Source organism: Pleurodeles waltl, chromosome 1_2 (genome assembly GCF_031143425.1).
Source record: "Pleurodeles waltl isolate 20211129_DDA chromosome 1_2, aPleWal1.hap1.20221129, whole genome shotgun sequence".
Taxonomy (NCBI): Eukaryota; Metazoa; Chordata; class Amphibia; order Caudata; family Salamandridae; genus Pleurodeles; species Pleurodeles waltl.
This window is the reverse complement of record NC_090437.1, coordinates 1,281,891,572-1,281,913,842: the sequence shown is the minus strand read 5'-3', so window position 1 is coordinate 1,281,913,842 and position 22,271 is coordinate 1,281,891,572.

The following is a 22,271-nucleotide window of genomic DNA, read 5'->3' as shown; positions in this document are numbered from 1 at the left end:
TCCCTGGAGGTGGGATCCCAGTGTGCGAGGATGTGATTCACAACAGGGTTCAAATGAAACCGCGCCCAGATGACTACAGCAGTGGCGGCCGCCAACAGGCCTTGCAGTCTCACCCAGCACCTTGCAGAATTGTGTGAACGAGTCAACAAGTCTGAAACTGCCAATTGAAGAGAAAGAATCCTGAGAAAAGCAGCACTCATCTGAGTATCCAGAGGCGTGCTGATGAATATCTTCACCTGGGAGGGACAAGGTGAGACTTTGGAAGATTCACCAGTAAACCAAAGTTGTTCAGGGCCCAAGCACCAACTCCACATGTTGCTGGGCCTTCAAAAAAGACAAAGCAGAAAGTAACCAATCATCCATGTAAGGTTAAAGGACAACACCTTTCAAACTCAAGAAAACAATAAAACGGGCCAGTACCTTCGTGAACACCCTGGGAGATGTGGCCAAGCCAAAAGGGAGGACTTGGAACTGAAAGTGCTGGTCGGAGACTGCAAACCGCAGGAATGGCTGATTCTCCACATGGATTGGAACGTGGAAGTAAGCATCCTGGAGATCCAGAGTGGCTAATAAATCCCCTTGCGTGAGAAGAGGAATGGTCAATTGAAGGGACACCGTCCAGTTTTGGGACCAAAAACAGGGTAGAGTAAAACCCCAAACCTCTCTGAACCTCCGGAACCTGTACAATTGCCTGTTTCAATAACAGCAACTCGATTCTCTCCTGGAGACTGTGCCACTGCTCGGGATTTTTTGGAGAAGGAGTAAGTCTGAATAGAGGAGGTGGAAAGAGACCTTTGAATTGCATCCGATAGCAATGTTCCACTACAGAAAAAACCCAGGCATCCAACACCACCTGTTTCCTTCGAGGAAGAAAGTCCTTGAGGTGACCCCCCCCCCCCCCACCTGCCACATAGTCATTTCTGCTGCTGGACAGAAGAGGCACTGGAGGATGAGTGACGGGCTTTATTATAGAAGTCAGCCCCCCTACCACGGGCCTGTCCACGAAATTACGGATGATCCATGGACTGAAAGGCAACATATCTGAAAAACCCTTGCTTCTTAGCCATCCCTTGTCTAAAAGGACACCACATTTTTTTCTTCTCAGCAGCCTTTCTTAGCCATGTCATTGAGATCAGGACCAAACAACTCCTGACCCAAAAAAGACAGCTTACAAACGAGGGATCGCTGGCCAGATTCCAGCCACCAGGACATCAACCACAAGGAGCGCCGGCCCGCAATAGAAGCACCAGCCGCAGCAGTGGAGTCCCAAAGACTGTCAAAAGTAGCATCAGGCAAGAATTGAGATAAAAGTTCTATACTGGTCAACAAGTCCGAAGGGTCCCCATGAGCCTGGAGACAATCAAACAAAGCATGGAAGTCTTTGAAAAGAGCTTGAGAGGCATACGCAGCATAAGCATTGACGCAGATTCCATAATTAGAGCCTGCATAAGCCTACTTCAAAGCAGTTTCCATCTTTTACCAGAGAGGACTGCATCTTCAGAAGACAGAGTGGAAGAAGAGGACATAGAAGCCAAAATAGTATTCCCTTTAAGGAGCTGAGGGAACTCATCCTCAAAACTGCCCAACAGATACCTTTTATGAAGAAAACGAGGAATGGCCGCCTTATCAATCTCACTCCACTCCTTAAGCAGCAGATTGCAAATAACCTCATGGTAGTGCAAACAATCAGAAGGAGAAGTATTGTACTGAGATAAAAAGTCCACCTCAGCCAACTGGGGAGCAGGAAATCCCAACTGCTCCCTAATATGGGACAAAACCTCCTTAACCTGATCAGACTGGATATAGCATCCTCAACATTGATCCTGATCAACCGCATCCTCATCCAATCTCTGACGCTTAGCAGGCAGGTCCTTATCCAACAAGGCAGCATCCACAGCCTCCTTAACAATGGAATGCAAATCATCCCTAGAAATATGCAGCATCTCCCTGCTCAGAACCCAGAGAATGGAGACACTTCTCCACCTGCTTAACCATAATACCTCCCAGTCAAGCAGGCAACAACAGACACAAAGCACATAGATGCGCTACTGCAGAGCTCGTGCTACCAGTTTAAGAGGGGTAACCATGGAAACCAGATCTCAGCTTGCGACTCTGAGGTGCACAGAAAAAGCAAAGCGATGAAAAAGCGCCCAAAAGAGACACACACAAATGAGGAAGCCGGCAACCTGGCCCTCACACCAACCGCGCTCCGGACGCCTACAGACCAACCTGTCCCAGCTCAGCACATGGAAAGGGAGTGCGTCGGAGTGGCGAACCAAAAATCGCCTTCCGCCCCTGCAGAACAGATCACAGCAAAACACAAGGTAAGCCAAAACACAGAAAACAAGAGAAAATCAAAAACGTACTCAAAGAGCGCGAAGGGAAGGACCACCAGCGAACTCACTGCTCAGTTCAGGAAACAAAACAGGATGAGGCAGGGGGCAGAAGTTGCTTAAAAAAAATAGAAGAATGACTTCAGTGTTACTCCTGTCGGGTGGAGGACAAGCCTCATTTGTTGGATTCTAACATTTCATTTGGCCTCATTTGCTCCTAATGCATGCACTTTTTTTGTCAGCGCATAAAAGCGCTTTAACTGAGGCCATACTAAACTCTATTTGTTGTACTTGTGCTGCTTCCATAAATCGAACTATAGATACCAACTAAAGTTTTATCCTCAAATTTATTTCAGTTTTTATGATCTTCAATTTTGCTTGCTTATGTAAATATACTTCATTAATCTACTAATGCTATTCAACTTTCTGAACAGTTGTGGAACCCAAATGAAGGCGTTGCGGTCCCCCAGTAAACAAACGCTGACGTAGGCTCTTCAATGAGTCCGTCAGCAAATACACGAATCGTCATCCATGTGGCACACATTTTGTGATTTAGACCTGGTTGATAACTAGACCAGTCATCATGTTTGGCGCGGACTCCTGTTTGTGGGCGAAACAGGATTGCAAAACAAGTGGAAATTGCTCCAGATGCAGGTGTTTGCACAGCCAGGGCCATAATTATGGCCAAGTGGCGCAGGGCAGCAAGTCACCTTGCTGTGCTGCATCACAGAGAAAGGGTAGGGATGTGCCATATTTATCCCAATATGACACATTCCTGTCCTTTCTCCGACACTGGCACACAAGGGGCTGCCCAGCGCCAACGCAGGCACCATTGCACCATAGTGCACGGGTCCCTCAGTTGCATGTAGGATTGTTTTTGTGCAGGAAGGGCCACCTTCCTTCACAAAAACAATTCTCAGAGGCGTTTTCCTCTTTCTATGTGTGCTGCCGAAAGCAGCCACATAGGAAGAGGAAAAAAAGAGGAGAAATACAAATATTTCTCCTTGTTGCGTCTCATCTGGGGAGGCGAAGGTTTTTGGCTCATTCCCAGGTCTACCACTTCTTGTAAATCTGGGAATGCGTCAAAATCCATGGATGTGGCGTGGGAGCAGCCACACAACACCCCTGGAATGCCTCCCTGGTGCAATGTAAGGCAACTCAGCAATTTGCACTGTGTTGCTCCACTCAGGGCCACGCTAGGTGGCTTTGTGTTGCTTCATAAATCTCATTTTTGAGTTGCTTCGTACATGCGTCACATTCCATAGTGCAAGTGTGACGCAACAGGGGTCATAAACATGGCCTCAGTTTTGTGCCAGGAAGCTTGCCTTATATTGGGCGATCAAACAGCACAAAATGTTGATTCCCACACCTCTGGAATACTGATGTCCGTTATATCTAAGTTTGCATCTCAGAGACAGGAGCAACTTGCACACCCACTGATTAATGCATCCTGCAATAATGCTTATTAGGGTGTGCAGTTCAGACCAGCTACTGAATGTAGTTCATCCTAGCTTATTCCAAATCTATGAGTGAATTCTGGATTTTGGGTTGGGGCTAATTTGTCACGGAGCTGTGGACCCTGAAATCCTACATTTGGAGGAATTTGTGCAGGGGAAACAGTTCGAAAAAGGAAATTGTGTGCTGCTTTACCATGTAATTCCCATTTATGACTTGTGAAACCAGGAATCATGCAGCATAACTATCCAGGGTAATACCTTGATCATAAGGTCACCTCAGGGGGGATTTAGCACGTGATAATGCTGGCAAGGGCAGATGAAGGTCATAGTGATTTTTAATGCTATTGCTAAGCATGAGGAGAGGAAGGGACTGTTAGCTGACACTATGTTTTCAGGGACAGGAGGCATCTTTATTTGCATATCATTGAAAGGTTGGGAATGGGACAGCCAATCATACTCCTTAGAGTGCAGCCCATAACTAGTCATTTAGAATTCTTTTATTGTCCATGTCATAACTCACAGCTCACTTAAAGGCCGTATATGAGCGGAGGCGAAACCGCGTGAGGAAGGCGGAGCAACCGAGAGAGATGCATTCATTTGCTAATCAATTTTTTTAACTTACATCTGCTCCTTAATGTTAGTTATTGCTCCCCACCTTCATGATTCACTTCCTCCTTTGACTCAGGTCGATGACTCAGGTGACCACCATTAACTAGCGTTATTAAGTGATCATGTGATCAGTAAAGCTGCATTATCACTGCTTACTAAGAATACTAGCTTGAATCCATTAATTAAATAACCCTTCGAACCCAGCACACAATATACACAATTACCAGCCCAACTGGCACATTTATTGCACTTATGGGACCTTAGTAAATGGTACTACATGCATACATGGGACCTGTAAATTAAATGCTAAAAGTGGGCTGCAGCAATCATTGTGTCACCCATTACAGTAGCACTGTAAAAAATGCCCTAGGCCCGCCACTACAGCCTGTGTACTTAGGTTTTCACATATCCTGACAGTGAAAAAGCCCTAAAGTTGTTTTTCACTGTAGCAAGGCTACCTCTTCCATAGGCCAACACTAGGCTACCTTATTAGTTTTAATAAATTATATCCTCTGTTTGGGAGCAGGTAGAAAAATACTTCTTCCACTCATTTGAACTGTAATTTAAAATCCTCTTTAATGGGAAAGTTAGATTTTAAGTTACTATCCTGAAAATGCCACTTTTAGAAAATGTTCTATCTTCTGCCTACATCAAATGTGGCGTTCTGCTAGCGTCCAGGGTCACATGACTGTGAATTGCTCTCCAAGAAGTTTTATGTGACAAAAGACTGGCGTCAGGTTCCTTTGTGTGTGCTGGAGGCAGGTGGATTTTCTCTCTTAGGTGCAGTCTTTCATGGCCCTGACACTTCTTAACAGGAGGCAAGCTGGCAAGCCCTTGGAGCCTTGGAGATCACTTGTGGTGGGAAGGCAAAGCCCTTCCAGAAGAGTCAGGGAGTCAGCAGGCAGCAGGGCAACAAGCAGGAGAGTCCTTCCAGAAATGCAGTTCAGATGTGTCCTTTGGGCAGCACTGCAGTCCTTCTGAAAGAGTCCAGTTGTAGATCCAGAAGTGTCTGATTTTAGGGGTTCTCAGACCCAATATAATACATAAATGTGCTTTTGAAATGGAGGATACAGCAAAGTGTGGTTTTGAAGTGCACAATTTCTCCTTTCAACCCAGTTCTGTCTGCCAGGAGATCTGTGGGGGCTATCAGCCATTTGTTTGGGATCAGGCCCCCTCCATCCTTCCTGCCCAGGAAGACCCATCAATGTGCAGATGAAGCTGAGTGTCCTGTGTGTATGGCTGTCTGGGTGGAATGCACAAAGGGAACTGTCAGCCAGCACAGACTAGACGTGGGCTGGAAACTGGCTGTAAGGCACTGAGAGCAGATGGGCAAGGAATACCTATGTTCTAAAAGTGCCATTTCTAAAATAGTAATGTTAAATCCAACATCACCAGTAAGCAGGATTTCTCACTAACATTCCAACCATACCAAACATGTTGATGCCACTCCTTTCAGATCAGAAATTACCACTTAAAAATATATGTATAAGGGAATATCCAATGCTGGCCTCTGAGACAAGCAGACCACTGTAGTGATAAATGACTTTTGGAGTTTTTCACTACCAGGACATGTAAAACTTACAAGTACATTTCCTGCCTTTTACTTACATAGCACCCTGCCCTGTAGGCTACCTAGGGCCTATCTTAGGGGATGACGTGTATGTAAAAAAGGGGAGTTTAAGGCTTGGTAAGTAGTTTTAAATGCTAAGTCGAAGTGGCAGTGAAACTGCACACACAGGCCTTGAAGTGGCAGGCCTGAGACACGGGTAAGGGGCTACTTATGAACGGTAGCACAATCTGTGCGCAGGCCCACTAGTAGCATTTAATTTACAGGCCCTGGGCACATGTAGGGCACTTTACTAGGGACATATAGGTAAATTAAATATGCCAATTGGGTAGGATCCAATGGTACTATGTTTAGGCGAGAGAGCACAAGCACTTTAGCACTGGTCAGCAGTGGTAAAGTATGCAGAGTCTCAAAACTAGCAAACCCAAGATCAGAAAAACATGGAGGGAGGCAGGCAAAGGTTGGTGGAAGATCACCCTAAGGCTGTCAGGTCTAACATAACCTATACTAAGAGTAATATTTATGTATTAAAATGGAAGATTTAGACATGGTAATGGTTTATTCTGCCAGATCGAAATGGCAATTTTAAAACTGCACTTTGGTTGCAATGGCAGGCCTTAGACTTGTCTTAAAGTGCTACTTGAGTAGCTGGCACAGCGAGTGCTGCAAGCCCTCTAGTAGCATTTCATTTACAGGCTCTGGGTGCACGCAGTACCACATACTAGGAATTCATAAGTAAATTAAATATGTAAATTAGGGATAAGCCAATTGTATCATGTTTAGGGAGAGACAGAGCACAAGTACTTTAGCACTTGTTAGCAGTGAAGTATACACAATCCTATGCCAACAAAAACAAAATTCAGAAGAGAAAGGATGAACGCAGAATGTTTGGGGGTGACCCTGCAGATGGGGCCAGGCCCAGCAGTTAGGTCCTTCGACTTTAACTTACATTTTAAAAAAAACTGAAAATCACTGAAAATAACAAAGGTTAAAGTGACGTTATAGTTTGGTGTTGGAATGAGACATGAGCTAATACCAGTTATAGTTTAGTCAAGAATCTGTAACTCCTACCCATATTTTGCACTGCTTATGACATCACTTCCCACGACATATTAAAAGTAACACAAAAGAGGATAAGAATGTGAGTTGGGCATTTGCGCAGGAATGGGTGCAGCGACCTGTGTGAAGGCCAATGCATGTCAGGGGCAAAAGCAGAGACAGGGCGGTGGCAATAAATGAATAGGAGAGAGCAAGAAACAGAGGTGATATAGAGTCCGGACAAGTCTGACACAGAGAAATATTTTTCCTGGTGCACAGAGACAGAACCTGAGGTGCTGGAAAATGCTATTTGTTCATCTTTATAAATGCATTTGTAAACTACAACTTTTTAACCAAGATGTTTAAACAGATGTGTAATAAGGTGCAATGTGGAATTCAATTATTTGCAAAGATATGGTTAATTGGACACCTTCTGGGGTGAGTTGGACACCCTTGTGGGTACGATGTTAGGCTGTAAGATTTTTATTTTGTCCACGGCAATTTTCATTGCCCAGTCAGGACCAGACAGTGACAACAACCAACATTGACATCAGGTTTCGCTATTGGTCAAGAGATCTAAATACATGTCTATATAAGAATTTGAAAAGTGCAAACATAGTGGCAAGGCAGCTGTTCTGTTGTCAAAACAATAAAAAGACTGTTCTATAGAATGGCATGAATTCATGCAAAGCAACTTCCTGATCGAAATGAGATCCCAACTGATCACTAGGTACACCAAGCATTTGCTATGCAACGGGTCTCCCATTTGCTAAAGTTAAAGCTATTGGCGTTGTGAATTCCTAACTGGACTTTTCTTGCCACATAAATTAAAAATGAAAAGTAAACCATTAGTTGACACAGGCGAGCTGATTCAAAGCACGACAGCCTCCATGAGCATGAGTGTGAAGGAGAGACACAAAAGGAATAATAAATTTGCTCCCAGTCAAACATATCGGCAATCGTGCAATTATCCATGTAGCAGGGGCAGTCTGCAAGGCGGTAACAAAACTGCCCCAAAGAGGGACAAACGTAAAGCATTTACCAAAGATAACAAACAATCTTACAGTCTTACAACACAATTCTTACAACAGGATAAAGTGCTTGTGCACTCGTCCTAATAAGGAATCCTAATCTCACAACAAATGTATCTTTTTTTTGGAAGGGGGACCTACACTATACATGGCAACATTTTTAAAGAGGGAAGTGAGAGAGTTAAGAAGAAAATAATCTGGAGAATTAATTTTCCCCATTGACTTATATTGAAGCAGAGGCAGGAGACAGCCAAAGCAAAGTGTTTTTTGGCTTCAGAAATCTGGGGTCTCGCACCTGAATCGGGTCTAGAGGCATGTAGGCTACAAGACTATGGGCCTGATTCACGAAGGTAAACTTACACTTTTGTGTAACTTTACATTTGTTTGCTATTCACAAAGGTAATTTACTAGTAGTAAGTTTACAACCCTGGAGTTTCGGCACCTATCTTTTTATGTGCAGAGACTCTGCAGTCGTAAAGATACTACTATTAAAATACCTTTGTGAATATCAAACAATTGTAGACTTACACAAAGGTACTCACACAATTTTAGTAGACACCCCACGTCCAGTTTCCTTGACTTTAAGCCTAATGTCCATAGAGCCAAAGACTATGGTTTGAACAAAATACTTTGACTAAGGGCACTATGACAAGGCTACCAAGTGTGTCAGTGAGAGCATGGCCTGCACAGATGTATAAACATATGTGTGTATGAAAGGGATATATGTGTATGGGTGACTGAGAGCCTGTGTTGTATGTACTTGTGGCACAGGACATACCTTTTGCCATACGTGGCACTGTTACATGTATAATACAAACTCTACATTTTACATTTCTCACATTTAAAAGCATTCAGAAACATCATTTTGCTTTCATGATTCAATATTGAGTTGACAAGGACTTTTATTTAAAATTTAAATACCTTATTGCTTCAGTTCTTCACCTCTGTGCCTGGGTCATAAATCTGACTCCAGCACTGCTCATTATCAGGCTCTGCTACCTGCAGCCTGAAGGTAACAATGTAAAATAAACACAGTCTTTCCTTAACTTTAAAAAGAAAATGTGACCTTGTGCTGAACACAAGACTGTGAGCTACTCTGAAGGTGTCAGTAAGCTACTGGTAGCTCGTGACCTACTGGTTGGAGACACCTGATTTAATTCCAACAGCAAATCCCCATTTCGATCCAGGAGAAAGGAGATTGAAAAACCCTTCTATAACCTTAATGCATACATTCAAAGGGGCCAACACAACTCTCCTCCTAGCCCCCATGGCTTTGATATTCACCCATTGAAGCTGAAACTTAGCAACTGCTATGCAAAAAGAATTAGCGTGTTAACCTCCTCCCATTAACAAGTTGTATTTATCTTTTTGCACTGTTTTTAAAAAGGAAGAGCAATGACATGTGCACAAATTAAGGGAGGAAGGCCTCCTTGGCACTTTGCACAGCAAATGCCAACTAGATAAATGCGTTCCCTGCACAACCTTGAACTAAAGGACCAAGGGTGCTGTCTGGAAGACAGGCTTAATAGGATTTCTTCTGGGTAGGTTGGCCATATGTCCACCTTTGCTATGGTGCAGAGGATTGTTTTTAATGTGAAAGAGAAATAGGACAACTTAGTCCAAGAGTTGCTAAGCCCTTGCATTGCCACTGAGTCAAGCAAGTCAACGCAAGGGCTTATGTGATATTTACTAAACCATGTACAGCCACCTTGCATGGTTCTGCATGACTTAGTTAATCCAGAGTAATGCAAGGCAGTGCAACTCGATGCCTTGCATTACTCTGTGCTGGGAAGACATTCCAAGAGTACAGCATGGGCTTTCCCATGCATCCACCCATGGTTCTTGGTGCATTCCCAGATTCACTAAGATTAGTAAACATGGGAATGTGTCAAAGTATTACGCCATTCCAACAGATGTGTAATGAAAATAAATATTTATAATTCTCCTTGTTATTTCCAATTTCATGTATACTGCATTCTGCAGCTGACACAGAAGGAGTTAAAAGCTTCTGGGGACTGTTTTTGTGTTGCAAGGTGTCCATTTCTACACAAAAAGAATCCTGCTTGTAACGCAGGCACCCTTGCTCCATGGCGTAGAAAGTAGTCATTGCGCAAGTGAAGTGAGAGCAGGAATAGTTCATATCTTAGTAAATATGGCGCATTCCTAGGCAGCACATTGTGCGCCAGGGCAGGAGAAAGGACGGGAATGTGCTGTATTGTCTTAAATACAGCGCATTCCCCCCTTTCCCTGTGACGCAGTGCAGCAAGGTGCCACATTCTCATAAATAGGCCCTTTGGAGTGGGAGCCCACGTCATAGATAAATGACTGGAACAAGGTGGTAAAATGACCCGTCGGTATAAACAAATAAGGCGATCGCCTATTACACCAAATTAAGGGTGTAAGTAAATGAGAGGGAAAAATCAGTTATACAATAATTACAATGAAAAAATGTGGCCAGATGAAAACATGAATCTCCCGAGAAGCCAATAAAGTGGTCCGCAACGGTGTCTTGGTTGCTGGTTACTTGCCTAAGACTGCCCTGGGCTAGGCGCAGTATGAACATGGCATTTATTTTGATTTGTCGAGCTTTCTATTTTGGGGTGGGGCAGTGTTTAATTTGAGCCGGTGTTTTCCGGTGGGCTGCACCAACACTTATTTTTGAGGGCTGGCTCTTATTCTTCTTCCTCAAGCATTTACTGCGAGTAAAAAACACATATGGGAAAGACGGAGGAAGAGAAAACCGAAATGGTGTCACAAAGGGAAAAAGCAGAAAGCTGCAAGAGTGAGCTGAAGGGGCAGGAAGTGGCTGTAACTGGATTAAAGAGATCGATACATGGCTTTAGGATTACGCTGCCTCAGTTTTTTGTGGTCACTCATTTAATTGCAGCAGTGTGTTTCAGAGGAGAGCTGTGGGCTCTGGCACGTTTTTGTTTACAATTAAGCACTGGGTGTGGGTGGTTAGTTCGTCTATGTAAACATCTGTTTGTCTCCTTAGTCGTTTGTGCCATTTTTCTAACCAAAACAGCGTGAGAGAAACCTCAAGCTGAGCAGGAGTTTGCAGCAAAGCCTCTCATGGTGATGACGTCATTTAGCACTTCAAAAAACAGAAACGCTTCGTGGCTCTGACAGCGTCGGCATCAAAGCTCTTCAATAATCTTTGTTCACTTGCGGAGTGAATAAAAAGGGACATCATTGCAGTGCTTCCAAAATTCATAACCCATATGCTGGGACAGTGGTTGCAGTATATGGTGCTAGGCCCCGCCCCCATTCCACACGCCGGGGGGCCTCGCCCCGCTGCAGCCGCTTGTGACTGCATCTGTCAACTTCTGTTCAGCAAGTTGTTATTCATAACAAGCGGAGCAAGAGGCCCACCCCTTACCATCATTTGTCACTGCTGATGCAGGCTGCTCCTGGGTGTAGGCAAACAGGGGACTTCCAAGAACCGCTGGAGGTCGCATCTGTCCTCTGGTAATCCATCACATGAACGCATTGTGCTTCTAGGAAGTAGGGGTTACCACCTGGCTTCCAGCAACTCGGCTTGTGCGTTCTCATATTCTTCTTGATGGTCCACTATCTATCTATCTATCTATCTATCTATCTATCTATCTATCTATCTATCTATCTATCTATCTATCTATCTATCTATCTATCTATCTATCTATCTATCTATCTATCCGCCTGCCTATAGCTATGTGGTTCTGATGGTCATTTAGGTGGTGGGTGCAATGCTCAGGTCCACAATGAAAGGGATTTTACACGTTTCCCTAACAGGAAGGGTTTTTGGCAGTGCTTAATTTGTGCTTGCTGTTTCCGGTGCTGAGCACCAGCACTTGTTTTTGAGGGCCGGCACTTAGGCCCTCATTCCAACCCTGGCGGTCTATGACCGCCAGGGTGGAGGGCAACGGAAGCACCGCCAACAGGCTGGCGGTGCTTCCAGGGCCATTCTGATAACGCCGCGGTCAGAAAAGGGGAACCGGCGGTTTCCCGCCGGTTTTCCCCTGGCCCAGGGAATCCTCCATGGGGGCGCTGCAAGCAGCGCCGCCATGGGGATTCCGACCCCCTTCCCGCCAGCCTGTTTCTGGCGGTTTACACCGCCAGAACCAGGATGGCGGGAACGGGTGTCGTGGGGCCCCTGGGGGCCCCATGAAGATTTTCACTGTCTGCTTTGCAGACAGTGAAAATCGCAACGGGTGCTACTGCACCCGTCGCACCCCTGCAACACCGCCGGCTCCATTCGGAGCCGGCTTCTATGTTGCAGGGGCTTTCCCGCTGGGCCGGCGGAGCGGCCATTTGGCGGTGACCGCATGGCGGGCGGCGACTGCCGCCCGCTGCGGTCAGAATGACCGCCTTAGTCTTCTGCCTTAGGCATTTACTGCAAGCAAAAGACACATGGGAAAGACGGAGGAAGACAAAAACGAAAAAGCGTCACTATGGGAGAAAGCAGAAAGCTGCAAGAGTGAGCTGAAGGGGCGGGGAGTGGCTGTAAATGGATTACAGAGGCCTGAGATGGCTTCAGGATTAAGCTGCCTCAGTATTCCATGCTCGAACATTTAAATACAGCAGCTGCGTGCTTCAGAGGAGGACTTTTGGCACCGGCACGTTGTTATTGACAAATTAATCACTGGTTTTTGGTCATATTGTCCAAAGGCATAGACCTGCTGACCTAAGGCTGCTTGCTGCATGCTTAACTAGGCTCTCCAACACAGACCTCAATCAACTGAAAGACTGTGGCGCCGTCATATAACATATATGAGGAGTGCTTGTGGGGAGGCTGGCGATGTGTCCGGCCCACCCTGACCCCCAGTGGCTGGTGCATCTGCAAATGCCTGTGGTAACTGGATCCTGATTTAAATGTTTTTTTTTTATATGTGACTCAGTGAGCGAGTGTCAGGATACACCTGATCTGGATTGGATAGAGGTCAGGTGTCTGTCAGAATGTGTCAAACACAACCTTTTCCCTTTCTGTGCAGGGCATAAGTCCTAAAATAAGTGGGTGGAGAAACCAAGTTAGGCATCATGCAAGTGACATCACGCAGTGTGACATCATGGTGTGTGACATGGCATTACAGGAAGTGACGTCGCCGGAAGTGACTTCACGGTCCAGTAACTCACAGATAGTGACATCAGAAGAACTGACATCAGATCTTAAGACCGCATACATATTTTTAGCAGGTCTGTGATGAACGATTGAGTGCGTTATTAGATTTAACAAATAGAAGCTGATCAGTACTTAAGCCTGTGACTTGAGTTCCCGTTTGAAGGAATTAACAGCCCAAATCTGCTGAATTCTTGGGCCTCTGGCACTGGGCATGCTGTGAAAAATCAAAGGCAATGAAAGGGGTTGGAGTCATGAGGGGCAGAGTTGTGAAAAGCAGTCTGCGATACTTGAAAGGGAGAGAGCAGAACAGTGCCATATCTTCAACGTTATGGCATAGTTCTGCTCTCCCCTAGCACTGGTGCACTTGTGCTGTGGTCAGGATAGGTTTGTGCAGGAGGGAATGCCTTCCGTCACAAAAACTATACTGTAAGGCTGTTTCCTCTTCGCAGCGCACATGCAAAGAAGAAATAATAAGAGAAATAAAGATATTTCTCCTTGTTACGCCAACTTCTGATAAGTGCACCATTTTAGCGCAAACCCATGTTTACAAGTCTTTACAAATACTGGGTTGTGTTAAAATACATGAGTGGATGCACAGGAACACCCATGCACCACCCATGTAATGCCTAACTGACGAAAGGTAACGCAAGGCAGCACTATATACTGCGTTGCATTATATTTTTCATCCACAAAAGCCACACAAAACCATGCAAATTGGGAATTTGTGTGTCTTTGTAAATACCAAAATAGATTTTGCACTGGGGCTGCAACAAAAAAGTGCTGAATACAGACGCAAAATTGTAGTAAACCTAGGCCTTATCTACAAAGAATTGTGGTAGGGCAGTGCCGCAAGTCATTTTCCTGCGCTGCCCTACGCCAATTTGAAATGGCAGAATGCACAGTGTCTATAAGATACAGTGCATTCCTGTCCTTTCAGTCGGAGCAGGTACACAAATTGCAGCCGAGCGCCAACACAGGCACCCTTGCACAGTGGTGTCTGTGTTGTTGGCATGGTTGATTTTGTGCAGAAAGAGGCACCTCCCTGTACAAAAACTATCATGAGAGGTGTTTTCCATGTTCTATGTGTACTGTAGAATGCAGCACACGTGCAAAGAGGAAAAAACAAGGAGAAATGTAAACATTTTCCCTTGTTACGCCTGCTCTCTTGGGAGGCGTATGTTTTTGGTGCTGCCCTAGATTTACGCTATGTTGTGAATCTGCGGCAGTGTCAAAAACCATGTGTGTTGAGTGGGAACACCTACTGTAATGCCTGTGGCACACCTCCCGACGCTGTGTGAGGCAATGCAGCGACATGTGCTGCATTGCCTTACACCATATCCACAAGGCTGCGTAAAGCAACGCAGGGTGCCTTTGTGTGGCCTTGTATATATGGGTCTGCACTGTGTGCCGCAGGAGTGTCAATAAAGTGACGTTCCGGTGGCGCAGAGGAGTTTCTAAATAAGCCCCTTATTTGGTAAAAACTCTGCCAGGAAGAAATTGACAAGAAGAAGTAAAGGGGCAGGAAATCTATTCTGACTTAATTAATTGCAAAGGCTGGATTTGAAAATATCTTATGGGGTTAAGGCACCTGCTGCAGAGGTCTTTGTGTGCCCTCTAAATCTTAGGGAATAATAATAATAATGGTAAGATAACTCTGGTGGTTAAAGCATTTGCTAGAGAGATCTGTGTTTGTCTAGTCATACTTTTGACTCAGAATAGCATAGAGAAATGATGTCCGCAAGGCCTATGCAGTGAGTCCGCAACTGTTTTACAAAATTAACTAATATTAAAATGAATGCATTAAGTTTAATAAAAGTAAATACAAAAAAAAAGCAAAATGTAAATTTAAAAACCTTTTCTATATTTGATTGTGAATTACACAAAATTTTTCATTTTTGACTATTTGTTTGGTGTATATTGTTTTGAGGTTCAGATCATAGATTTTGCTTAGGCCAGGGTTCCCGGCTTCAAATAATGTCTCAGTGGGGGTTCCTGGATTCCAGTAATGATTCAGTGCAGGTCCACAGAAGTCAATAGGTTAAGAACCGCTGGCCTAGTGTGTTAATGTGTCTCCTGCAAAGGGTTAATGTGGCTCCTGCAAAGCACTTAGTGTAACATTCAGATGACAGATTTTAAATTTATGCAGACAGGTAAGTGGATTACTGATTTTAACACAGATATCCTTTGTTACTTGCAGTTCATAAATTGCAATCCTTCCAATATTTAACAAGCATTTGCAATGCAACGGGTCTCGCATTTCTCCGAGATAGAGCTATTACCAGTTGTAAACTCCCAACCGGACTTTTCTTGCCTCATTAAATGGAAAAAAAGAGCACGATCCCGTTGCTACAGTTCACTCGTAGTGAAACCTATCGGCAAAAGTGCAATTACCTATTGTAACAGGGTCGATGTGATACAAAGCACTCGACTTCTGCCAAGTGAGATCGCGCTGCGAAAAAAGAGAAAATGTATTCCACAAACTGGAGGGAAAACAGCGAGCCTCGCATGTTTTCAGTACTTGCTCGCTGCGCTCGAGGAGGGCTTACCACCGGAAAAGGCATGACGTATACATGCCTTCCACTAATGAAAGCAAGCAGATTTTAAAAGGTAAGCCCATGAACCAATGAAAGACACTGACGTGACATTGACAGGGCTCCGAACCCTTTTCTAACTACTACAGCGTCTTGCAAGCTATACGCATGCGCAAGCGCATGCTAGCACAGGCTCGACCTTAAAAAAGGTGATCACGATCATCTGCCATTCCAAAGGCACGCAGCTGCTCCCACTAACAGGAAGAGGCGGCCCTTAGGTAGCCACAACAAACAGTGTCCTTCCGGCCAGAGCTGCCATCTATGGAGCTGGGAAACCGAGTTCGAGTCTCGGCATCGGTTCAACATACTGTGATTGTGGGCAAATCACTTAATCTCCCGGTACCTGCAAAAATGGACGTGTCCTTGTATAAAGTAATCAAAAGCTTACCAAAAATACATCAATAAACCAGTGTGGGTTTTATGTATCCCTTTGGACACAGTGAAATGAGCTGTATGTACGCTTTATAAATATGTGTGCCTGCTCTGATATGACAACCGTATGTGTCCGTACAGTCTCGGAAAGATGCTTTTCAGATGTGTATCGCACGTGCTGTCTAAGGCTCAGGCTACTTCTTCACCTAAGGAAATAAAAGCGTTTTTCTATGTATGTACGTGTCTGTGTGTAAGAAGGATCGCGAGCATACAGATAAATACATACATATCCCAAGCCCTATTGAGATGTACAGTTATTTTACTAATTGTCAGTTGTGGTTCCAAAACATGCGAATTGTGATCCCGGCTAACCCACTTGACCAAAATGTGTGATCCTTGGACAATCATGGGAGCAGTTACTTACAAAGGTAACCTTGATGTACTGAAATACTTTTGGCGTGTTCAGAGCCTTTGCAGAGTTTATTAAAAAAAAAAAGACAGGTTGCATATTTTTGTTCCTCCCATTCCGTGTTATACTTTGGTTCTACTGCATTTTGAAAAACCTGATTACATTAAATGTGAACCACTGAGCTCTGTTGCTCTTACATGCATCTGTCTTATTCAAAGAGAGTCGCAGAATCATTTTATTACTCGCTGTAATACTGGCGCACATTTACATACACTAATGCTAATAATTCTGCTGGAATGAAATATTGTGCCTTCATTATTAATAATGTATGCATATATACACGGTATTGGCTTGGCTGTCCCATAAAACAAGTAAAAAACAACATGAGCAGAGGTGGCATTGGGCAGTTCAGGGACAGAGAGGGTCTGTAGCTGGGACACATACATTTGGGGTTCAATCCTGCGAGTGTCTTCGGGTGGTGTTTTGAGAGAAGCTGCTAGAATAGAGAAGTTTACCACTAGGCGACACTGCCTGCATGGGGTCACCATCGCACAGACAGGGTCATCGGCTTCAGTTGTAAACTCCCAACCAGATTTTTCTTGCCTCATTAAATGGAAAAAAGAGCGCGATCGCGCTGCTACAGTTAACTGGTAGTGAAACCTACTGGCAAAAGTGCAATTAACTATGTAACAGGGTCGATGTCATGCAAAGAACTCGACTTCTGCCAAGCGAGATCGCGTTGCGAAAAAAGTAGTCCACAAACGGGACAGGAAACAGCGAGCCTCGCATGTTTTCAGTACTTGGTCGCTGCGCTGGAGGAGGGCTAACCACCAGAAAAGGCATGACGTATGCATGTCTTCCACTAATGAAAGCAAGCAGATTTTAACAGGCAAGCCTACGAACCAATGAAAGACAACTGACGTGACGTGAACAGGGCTCCGATCCCTTTTCTAACTCCTAAAGCGTCTCGTAAGCGAAACGCATGCGCAAGCGCATGCGACGCAAGCGAAACCCTAAAAACGTTATGAAGTATAATATGCAACTCCTAAACCTTACAACCCCAATTGTCTTTTGTCGCATTTTCTGTTCCTTGGTTTACACGCTTGTATTATTTAGTATCAATGTTTAAAGTGTACGCATGATGTAAAGTGCTCTGACACCCTACACCGAGAGGAGTGGAGCTAAAAAAGAAAAATTTAAATTAACGATACAGACTGATACATCTGACATTCTTACAGTGCATGCCTATCTCTTATATGCAGGGGTTCATCAAGTCGAAAGCTTTTCCCAAATTGTAGTTTCTCTTTATTACCTGTGAAGAAATGAAGTGATAACAAGCTGTGTTCTTTTGTTTTCCCTCCATCCTCCATTGCATTTGCATCTATCTGTGAGCCATAGACAGGTCCTAGCCAGGATCATACTGGAACAAAAGGAGGGCTGATGGCCCCTTAACTTTTTCGTTTGTTTTGGGCCCAGGTGGATTCTAAAATTTAAAGGCCCCACTGCCTGTATTTTGCTTCCCTGAAAGGAAGGGAGAGAATCAGCAGGTGATGTTGAATGTGTCCTGGTGTAGGAAAATTATACTAGGGCTAATTCAGAGTATTTCACTGAGACCCAACTTCTTGGCAGGGAGGACGGCGTCCACCCTGTGAAAATAGTAAGTGGACGCCATCTAGCCGCGTGTAACTTCGATTTGTGCCTTGTTACTGTTGCTTTGGAGGCAGCAGTCTTAGAGTTAGCACTGGAGACAAAGGGAATGCGTTTCCTCACCCTGGTGGCCAGAAAACCTGGGGACCATCTAGCTGGGCTGGTGATCTGGCCCTCCATTGCTTTTGGGAGAGAAGTGTTTTTTAAGTGTCTTGTCCCCAGGTCTCACCAAACCATCACTTCTTCCAATCCAAAAGAGAATGCCCACAAGAACCAAATCCCAACAAGGTTGCCAAAACACCCTCACCTTATGCAATGCCAGCGCACATACCTAGAACAAGCAATACTGAAATGAACAGGCTTGCTTGCCACTTAAGGCACGGCTATCAGAAGTGGATAGAGTTCTCTTTCATTCCTTGCACCTGAGAAACACAACTACAATTTTCAGTCTACAGCCCTGCCCATTGGAACCCACCATGGAGTGAGACACTTGAGACTTTTGTTCACCGCAGGAGCTGTGAACAAAATCATTGGAATGTTGGCGCTCTGGGCTTCTACCAGCCATTTGAAGCTCAGAGCACTCCATTGTTTTCAATGGAGCTCCCAACATTCCAGTGTTCTAACATAGCCTTAGAGCCCGCAGTTGCAGGCTATACTGGCCATTAAAGGCCCGGTCCAGCGTTAAAGGCCAGAGCCGAAAGTAAGGGCCTTTAGCAAGAGAGCGGGACTTTAATCGCCGATATAGCCCAGCTGTGAAGGGCTACAAGGCTATTAGAACATTCTGGCACTAGAGGGCAGAATGTTCTAATAAATAAAACAAAGGCCCTCATTATCCGTGCTGGCGTTCAATAGAAAACCGCCAGCGCGACTACCCCCTCCCCCCCCCACCTGCCACATAATGTTTTCCCCGCTGGGCCGTAAGATTGACAGCGGCTCCAAATGGAGCCGCCGCCAATGTTGGTGTTCGTCATCTGATCTGCATGATGGGGCACTGCACAGGGGCCCCTGCACTGCCCATTCCAAGTGCATTGGCAGTGCAGGGGGGCCCCGGAGCACCCCTTCCGCCAGCCGTTCCCTGGTGGTGGAACCCACCAGGGAAAGGCTGGTGGCAGAAGGGATCATTATCTGAGGGGTAGCGCTGCTTGCAGCGCTGCCCTGTCGGAAAATTATTCCCTTCACCGTCAGGCTGCCTGTTGGCGGCAACCTGGCAGTGGATGGCGGCCCTCACTGTATGCATTATATGGCGGTTCAGATCGCCATGCTGGTGGCGGTCTTTGCACCCGCCGCCGGCATGGCGGTCTGAACTGCCGGGGATCATAATGACCCCCAAAGTCATCACAGAGCCCGAGTTGATTAAAATCCCCTCAGGCTCTGTGAGGCCTTTGTTCTCAGCCATTGCGGTGAACAAAGAGAACATTGGAACACTGACGCTCCAGGCTTTACCAGCTAGTAAAAGCCCAGAGCAATCCATTGTCTCCAATGGAGCTCCCAGCATTCCAATGTTCTAATGTCACTTTTGTTCCCCCCCACTGGAGTGTGTGTGTGTGTGTGTGTGTGAGTGTGTGTGTTTGTGTGTGTATATATATAAATAAATGTATAAATATTTATATATATATATTTATTTACCCCCCAACTAACAATTAACCATACAATGTTTGGTAAACACACACAGGGGAAACCCAAACTGGGGCACCTTACAACCCATGTCTCTAAGCACTACCTCACAGACACCTCTTACAGTCAGGGCAATTGCATGCCCAGACATGCCCAGCCAAGTCGGACTGCGTGGATTCACAGTGGCAGAGCCATCACGCAATAGCCTAGCTCCTCTATAGAGTGAACATAAAACAAAGACTTTTACCCCATGACGATAACGGGTATACTGGCAACTGCAACTGATGGTCATGCCGTGGCGTGGTCATGGTTGAGGAAGTAACCCATGATGAAAGCAGTACCACACCTACAACCCATCAGAGCGTGGATCATCATTCGACATGTGTAGAGCTCCTTTATCTGTTTGCCCTAGAGAGACCCCGTAAATCTTTGCAGAGTCCTCCAGTTGAGCTTCAGAACATCCAAACACCAAGAGAGTTGTCAGTGGAGGACCAGAAAAAGTAGTAGATGGGGGACATGAGCTGGGGCGTAGCTCCAACTATGGTAGTAATAGGGCAGTAGACAGAGTGTTTCATAGCCTTTTAGATGTCCCAGGAGCCAAGGACAAGGCACAAGATCAATCCAGAACATTCAACAAAGAGACCCGAAGTGTTGCAAGAGTTGACGCCTCAGGATCTGAAAGTCTTCGAGCCTAAACGAAAAGAAGGAGAAGGATGGCGCAATACAGAAAGAAATCAAAGGCCTTTGAGTGAGAAAGCGACATTGAGGGCAATCACAAGGGAGAGGCACCTAAGACTGGTACTTGGTATTGTACAGCGAATGAGTCCTGCAGTGAGAGGGAAATCCTCTCTGAATCAAGGGAAGCAAGAGTGCGGGAGTTTAAGAGACCTACAGTAAGTTTAGAACCTCACAGTCTCAGAGAGAAGGTTTGCAGTGTTCACCCAAGCATCAACCACATCATGGGATGCAGCCTCCTTTTCTGTTCCTAGAACCCTGGTTGTCTCTGTTCTGAGGTGTCTCCATGGTTTAGACCAGGCATGGGGAGTGACATCCATGCACCCCTGCAGACAGTTCAAACACTTACATGTGGCAAGAGTTTCTTGCCCAGGAAAACATGATGACACGAGGAACAGGATAGCACGTGGGCTTCGGACCCTACAAGGGGCTTGCAAAGTATGTTGAAAAGAAGGCAGCCTCATGGTATGCCATAAGCTATTTTTTATCATCCCTGTTGAAAAATCACTCTGGTCCTGGTTCACAAAGCTCAGTGGAAGAGTTTGGAATTCTGCTCCCGTAGGGAACTCCTACTTCTTTCTGAATACTGAAGTATTTACAAAGATTTTCATCTGTTGTTTACCCCTGAAGAACTCTGCTGTGTCAAATGTGTGCATCATGAATCTCCAGCAGGTAAGTATGCAACTGTAGGGCAAATGTGCATGAACACTTCCAACTTTTGTGTTTTTTGTCCTCCTGTTGACAAATATCTCACCCTGTGGGGAATCTAATTTGCCTACACCTCCTTTAAATTTGAGGATGTGCCGTCGCCTTTACCATCCAGCCATGGCAGTTGCTCATGCCTTTCACAAGAGCAAATGTATGTGCATTTCCAGGGTGTGGAAAATGGTATGAGGACACCCACAAAGTTCTTGTGCTTGTCATCCTAGTTATGCACTGTGTCCAATGCATTCCCAGAGCCTTGCACCGAAGCCCAAACTCGTGAATTTATCAATCTCCACCCTACGGTCGATTTTCCAAAGTCCTCACGTCCACCTAACGAACCTAAGGACAAAGAAACGCAGCAAAGGCATCTGCAGCACTGCATGAATGCCCCAAAATATGCAGCATCTTATTTACAATGCACCACATGCAGATGACTTCAAAAGCCACAGAAACTCTAATAATGCTGCGTTTGTGTGACTTTAAATACAATTTACCTTTGCTCCATGGTACAAAGATGAGCAAGCAGTATTTTCCGTGGGATGTGCACTTGCGGCACAATATTACAAATTTCTTTATGCGGATGACTGCCCAAGTGTGTAAAATATATCATTTTCACAAAAAGTACCCATAAATGCAGAAATGCAATACAATTTCTATTTGCCCATTTTTGCAGGCATTTTCATTTGGTGCTAATATTCCACGCAGAGCCAGGTCAGGCTACATTGTGTGACATTAGCTTATCTGGCTTTTCGAGGAATCTTACGGGTAGTACCTCTGTCCTCGCCCTACTATGCCCATCTTGCATTTATTATACTTGGTTTTGTGCCATGTGATGCAGTTCAACTAAGCACTGCTCTCTCGTCAATTTTTACCACAGTAATTTGTGCGTAAATGTTTATGAATTCATTGCATAACTTAGTGTAGGTTTTTGCTATGCAAACACCCACACAAAACTTTAGTCAAGCTAGGTTGTCATTTTGAGCTCCCAGATGTAAGTGCATTTGGAAAAGATGTGATTGCAGCAGTGCTTAATTTGTAAATAAAAGCGTGCCGGAGCCCAAAGCT